This window comes from Eleutherodactylus coqui, chromosome 5 (assembly GCF_035609145.1).
Source record: "Eleutherodactylus coqui strain aEleCoq1 chromosome 5, aEleCoq1.hap1, whole genome shotgun sequence".
Taxonomy (NCBI): domain Eukaryota; kingdom Metazoa; phylum Chordata; class Amphibia; order Anura; family Eleutherodactylidae; genus Eleutherodactylus; species Eleutherodactylus coqui.
In genome coordinates, this window is record NC_089841.1 from 7,818,095 (window position 1) to 7,824,727 (window position 6,633).

Below are 6,633 nucleotides of genomic sequence, written 5' to 3' on the forward strand. Positions count from 1 at the left end.
AATAGCAGAAGAGATGTTTCCTCTATATATCACCTTACCTGTTCCTCTGTTAGAGAGGGTGACACATGAGTTGAACAGCTGAACTGGTTTGGGCGACTAAATGTCTTAAAAAAGGGTGTAGTTGCTCCAAAATTTCTATACCTTTTCCAGACCCTACCAATTAGGCTGCCCGCACATTATTTTAAACAGATTCAACAGGTGTTTCACAGATTTACGTGGGGGGGAGGAATAGGCATATTAGTTATTGGACCATGACATCATTTAATGAGCTACAGGCGTCATGACCATATCAGAAACTGATGTGGGTGGAATATCTCCAGCTGTCTTCATTTTGGAGGACCCAGTTGGGGTCGTGCCCCCTTCAGAACCTCCCTGACCCCTTTGAAGAACTATTTTTGCAAGCTGGTTTTCCGCTCTGGGTTCTCTCTAGGATCTACAGAATCATTTTGAGGAGGTTCACACAGGGTCTTACAGTACATTAGGGGTTGGGAAAGGGACTTGGTAGTGGAGCTGCAGGACTCTGATTGGGAAAGAGCTTTCACGTTTGCTCACAAACTGCCCTTGGCCTGTGTGGTGCAAGAGAAAAATGTTAAGCTTCTCTCTAGGTGGTACAGATGCCCAGACCTGATTCACCACATATTTCCCTCAATCTCAAATGTATGTTGGGGATGTGGGTCCAAGCCTGGTACCATGCTACATATATGGTGGGAATGTTCACTCATTCAACCTTTCTGGGAAAAGGTCTTCGAGTTATATGGGGGGGCATCCCGTGGCACGATGGAAGGTCACTCTGCAGCTGGCACTGCTTTCTGTCATTCCTGGCCTATGCGCCACAACTAAAAAATGTCTATTACGCCATTTCCTCATTTGATCAGCTATATCCTTGCCGCTACTAGGGGGTTTTCCTTCTTTTCGGCGAGCTACTCCCCCACCCACTTTTTTTCTCTCTCACCTTTTACCCAAGATCTATTAATTCTCTTTCTGTTTAACCTCAATTTTTTTATTTTTTCCATTCTATATGGCTGCAGGTGTTTGAAAATAATAATAATCTTGATTTATATAGCGCCAACATATTCCGCAGCGCTTACAAATACAGGGGGACTACAGAAAGACAAAAGTAGAAAAATTACAGAACCACGGTTACATGTAGTAATCAATTTAAGGAAACAGTAGTGGTGGGGGTCCTGCTCCAACGAGCTTATATACTATATACTACAAATAATGGGTTGATATAGAAGATAAAAGGGGCTAGAGATGTGCACAGCATGGCGAGGTGGAGATGAGGGAGGGGGGGCAGTTGATGGTGGCTAGCAGGAACTGCAGTCAGTGGGTCAGGGAGCATGTTATCATGCGGCATCCAGACGGGTTTGGTTTAGGAGATATGGTATGCCTCCCTGAAGAAGTACGTTTCTAGCACACGCCTGAACTGGTGCTGCTCTGGAGAAGTCTTGGAGGCGGGAATGAGGGGTTTGAATTAAAGTGGCACTCGGTCTGATTTCATTAACAGAGCGGATGGCGCAGGCTGGGTGATGGATTGAGATGAGGGAGGCGATATAGGGGGGCGCTGCGGAGAGCTTTATGGATGAATGTAGCGAGTTTAAATTGAATTCTGTATTTGACGGGCAGCCAATGCAGTGATTGGCACAGGGCAGAGTCGTCCGAGTAGCGGCTGGAGAGGAAGAGGAGCCTGGCTGCGCATTCAGGATGGATTGGAGGGGGTAGAGTCTGGTGCAGGGGAGGCCGATCAGCAATGAGTTGCAATAATTGAGGCGAGAGTGGATGAGGGCAACAGTAAGCGTTCTTAGCGAGTCCATGGTGAGAAAAGGGCAGATTTTTGCTATGTTTTTGAGGAGCATCTGACATGTTCGGGCCAGAGATTGGCATTGAATATGACCCCAAGGCAGCGGGCGTGCTGTCTGGGAGTTATGGTAGTGCCACACACTGAGATGGAGATGTCCGGATGAGGTCGGTTTGTAGAGGGCGATAACACCAGGAGGTCAGTTTTTGAGAGGTTCAGTTTTAGGTAGAGAGAGGACATAGTGTTTAAGACAGCAGACAGACAGTCAGTAATGTTTTGGAGGAAAGGTGCAGAGATGTCACGGGTAGAAGTGTGCAGCTAGGTGTCATCAGCGTAGAGGTGGTATTGGAGACCAAATCTCCTGATGGTTTCTCCGATAGGGGCTGTGTAGATGGAGAAGAGGAGGGGGGCAAGGACCAAGGCCTGGGGGACCTCAACAGCAGGGAGAAGAGGAGGAGAGGTGGAGCCAGCAAAGGAGAAGCTGCAGGAGCGGTCATATGGGTAGGAGGAGAACCAGGAGAGAGCAGTGTCCTTTAGGCCAATGGAGTGAAGCATACTGAGGAGGAGATTGTGGTTGACAGTGTCAAATGCTGTGGAGAGGTCGAGGAGGATCAATAGGGAGTAATCGCCCCTGGATTTGGCTGTCAGGAGGTCGTTTGACACCCTTGTAAGGGCAGTTTCTGTTGAGTGAAGGCGTCGGGAGCTGGACTGTACGGGGTCAAGAAGAGAGTTTTCTGATATATAGCTTACAATGCGGGAGTAAACCAGGCAGCATTCCAATAGTTTGGAGATGAACGGGAAATTTGAGATGGGTCTGTAGTTGGCAGCATCAGTCACGTCAAGAGTCTGTTTCTTTAGCAGTGGGGATATGGTGGCATGTTTGAAAGAAGAGGGAAAGATGCCAGAGGTCAGAGAGAGGTTGAATATAGTGGTGAGATAGAAGATAACCACTGGGGAGAGGGAGCGGAGGAGGTGTGAGGGAAGAGGATCACTAGTGCAGGTGGAGGGGCGAGCAGAGGAGAGCAATTTGGAGACTTCTTCCTCTGTCATTGGTCAGAGTACAGGCAGTGAGCAGGAGCCAGATTCAGTATTTATGAGACTAGGGTCAGGGCTACTCTGGGATTGGGAGGTTATTTCCTGAGGGATGTCATTAATTTTCTTTTTGAAGTAGGCAGTCAGCTGTTCAGCACTGAGATCCATACCCGGGGGCTGCGGTTTAGGGCTGAGAAGGGAGTAAAAAATGTATCGGAGACATTTAGGGTTGTGAGATAGTGAGGAGACCAGAGAGGTGAAGTAGACTTGTTTGGCGCGGTGGAGGGTGAGGTTGTAGGTTGAGCATGAATGTGTAGTGGCGAAAGTCAGCGGACGTTTGAGACTTTCTCCATAGCCGTTCAGCGCTTCTCGAGCACTGCCGCATGAAACACGTTTGAGGCGTGAGCAAGGGTTGCCGTGTTCTGCAGCAGATGGCTTGGGTCACGGGGGGGGGGGGGGGGGGTGCAGCTTCATCCAGGGCAAGTTTGAGAGCCATGTTGTACTGTATTGTATTGCAGCCAGGTTGGGGCAGGAGAGGATAGAGATAGGGGACAGAGTGGACTGTAGGGACTCAGCAAAGTCCTGGTTCTGAGCAGCCTGAAGGTTCCTATAATTACGGTAGGTAGGAGGGTCTAGAGAGATGTTGACAGAGAAGGAGAGGAGGTTATGGTCCGAGACCGGGAGAGGGGAGTAAGTGAAGTGGGAAGCAGACCAGAGACAGAGGACGACCAGATCAAGAGTATTACCATCCCTGTGAGTGGGAGAGGCTGTGAGTTGTGAGAGACCAAGTGAGGAGGTGAGCGATAGAAGCTGAGAGGCAGATGGAGAGATGGAGTCATTAGTAAGGATGTTAAAATCACCTAAGAAGAGGGTTGGAATTTTGCAGGAGAGGAAGTGGGGGAGCCAGGAGGCAAAGTGGTCTGGAAACAGGTGAGGAGCACCTGGGGGGGGGGGGGGCGGTAGATAACTGCTAATCGCATGGACAGCGGGCGGAAGAGCCGTAGCATATGTACCTCAAATGATGGGAAAGTGAATGAGGGTACGGGGGATAACCTGGTAGGTACATTTTGGGTAGAAAAGAGCACCTACTCCTCCGCCACACGTTATCTGGCCTTGAGGTATGTGAAAACTGCAGGCAGTTATAAGACAATGTAGCAGGGAAGGTCGTGTCAGACTGCTGTATCCATGTTTCTGTAAGAGCTAGCAGATTGAGAGATCTAGCAGTAAAAAAGTCGTGGATGGTGGGGAGTTTATTGCATGCTGACTGGAAGTTCCAGAGCGCACATTTAAAGGGCTCAGGAGAGGGCGTGCGCTGGCAGTTGGGCTTCAGGGGTGTCTTAGTGAGTTAGGTAGGGGGTAATAGTTAGGAGTAGTGAAGGGTGGGCCAGGATTGGGAGAGATATCCCTAGGTGCTAGTAGCAGCAAGATAGTGAGGGTTAGCAGATGGTTAGGAGTTTTTTGAGGGCGACTGTTATGTTTCTCAGAGGCATTAGGAGGTTTGAGGCTTAGTAAGAAAGTAAAGAGTGCATGCGAGCTGTGCATGGGTGAGGATAGGAGAGAGAGGCTGATGTGAATAGAATGCCCCAGAGGTGGACATTTGAAAAAGGTTCTGAAACTGACAGCAAGGATGAGAACAGAGGTGACAGCATTAGTGATGGCTTTGAAGTGCAAGGCATTTAGGCAGGTTTTGTGGCCTACCTGTCTCCTGCTCTGTCGAACTGCGATGTTAAACTACATTGTTCGAAAGCCGAAGACACTTGTTTCCAGACACTTAGTTCTAGACAAGTATGCGTGCCAACCACATGCGTGCCATAGAAATTACCACTGAATATATAGTTTCAAATAAAGACTACAGCTAGGAGTGGCTGGTTGAGAGCACTAGTCAATCAGCTGACCCCATCCTCAGGAGGCTATTGAACAGGATGTGAGGGGTTATTGGCCTCTTTGAATAAACAAATTGTGTTTAGCAACACTGGATGAAACAGAGGTGGGGGGAAATGCACATGGTAACAAATGGAGCCCAAAACAGGGCAATATGCAGACATAGCATTCACAGTTAAAACATGAAATGTGCATGGAACAGCAATACAGGATATGGCTGGATTCAGACGAACGTATATCGGCTGGGTTTTCACGTCCAGCCGATATATCTTGTCTCTCCCTGCAGGGTGGGGGGGCCTGGAAGAGCCACGAGTAGTGTTCTGAACTCCCGCCCCCTCTCTGCCTCCTCTCCGCCCCTCTGCATGCGCAGAGGAGCGCGGCAGGTCCCCATCACCGGGGGATATCACGGAGGAATGGGGTGAGTATTTTCACCTCCCTTCATGGATCCGATCCATGAGGGGAAGTGAAACTTTAACTTTTTTTCATTTTTCCGTGATCACCGTTATCCGTTGGTGACATCTCCTGCCTCCTGGCTACCTTCAGGAGCCAGGAGATTTCAAATTTGCCAGGGCTCCCAGCCTTCTGCGCATGTGGCTGACGTAATAACGCCTGGCGTGCATGCGCAAAAGGCCGGCGTCAGGTCCTGGAGGACTAGATCACCGCGGGGCAGCACGGGGGACCGGAGTGAGTAATCTGGGAAGCTAGAATTAGGTCGACCCTGCAGTCTGCCCTCTTGGTGTCGTACATCACAAGTTGGTGGCTGTCGAATCTGTAAACCCCCATCCAATCCGTGACAAATTGTTGTAGTGGTCATGGAGAGTGACACGCTCTTTGTAAAATTTCCTCCTTTTCTCTAGAAAAATGGATTCTACAGAGAACCTCTCAGCATGGAGGAATCAAGAGTGTCACTTTGTGAAGCCTATCAATTAGGATCTCCTGTCTGGGGCAGAATTTTGTTGAAATTGGTCGTTACAGTGGTGCGGATGTCAGAGGGAGGTATGGACTCAGGAATTCCACATAGTTTGATGTTTCTGGGGACCCTGTTCTCCCGATTACCAATTTGAAGTAGAATTGCTCTGTTAAAAGGCATATTGAAAGGCTAATGTTTCCTCACTTCTGGTAATGCGTGCGTCCAAAACCAAAGAAGCTTGTTCTGCAGTTGTCATACATCGGGCAATGCAGCAGAGTTCCTTCATATATACTGCAGTGGCCTTTTCCTGCCTGGATTCTACACGTTAAACCATGAATTCTTGATCCGTTTTAGTAGGTAGAGCATGAAAGAGATTCCGCAGGTCTCTGATATCAGATTTGGCCCTGGTAACGCTCGCAGGAGAGGGGTCCTTTTGGAGAGTTAGAGCCCAAAGAGGAGTGAGAGGGTCTGAGAGAAGAGGCATGAGAGCCCAGTCGAACTTCTGTCCCAGTGGTAAGCTCCCAAGACCCTGTGCTGACTGGTTCTCCAATGACAAATGAGTGTGTGGATGCAGCTTGGGTCCATCCCCTCTCAGACTGAGGCGGTCCTTCCTTGGCTAATGGTGATAAGAGGGAAATCCCCAATGCCCCCCTCCATGTATGACTTCTGCAGCCCCCTCACTGGGCACATGTGGTCAGCAGGAGGGGAGCTACCTAATGGCTGCAGATGACAGAGCTCAGTTGGAGCTTAGGCAGCCACTACATTGGTGGTGGAGGAGCTGAGAAAGCAACAAAGTGTGCAGCGATGTGAGCCCAGACATCAGGGCTTATGGGTATTGCTGCCAGTGAGAAGCGTGGTAGTGCCATGTTGGAATCTGCGGCATGTGATAGCAAGGGATGAGGGAAGCACAAATACCTGGAAATACAGCTGTCAGTGGAAGTGGAGGAGAGTCCCTTTTTCCTCTCCATCCTCCCGTGCTGGGGCCAGCCAGCGGTGGTAGCTTCTTCCCAAC

General features: G+C 49.5%; 1 protein-coding gene across 1 annotated transcript in view; it reads left to right on the plus strand.

Annotated features, from left to right (window-relative positions):
- LOC136627280 (oocyte zinc finger protein XlCOF22-like) overlaps positions 1 to 6,633 on the plus strand; it is a 357,854-nt gene that overhangs the window by 134,638 nt on the left and 216,583 nt on the right. The window lies entirely within an intron of this gene.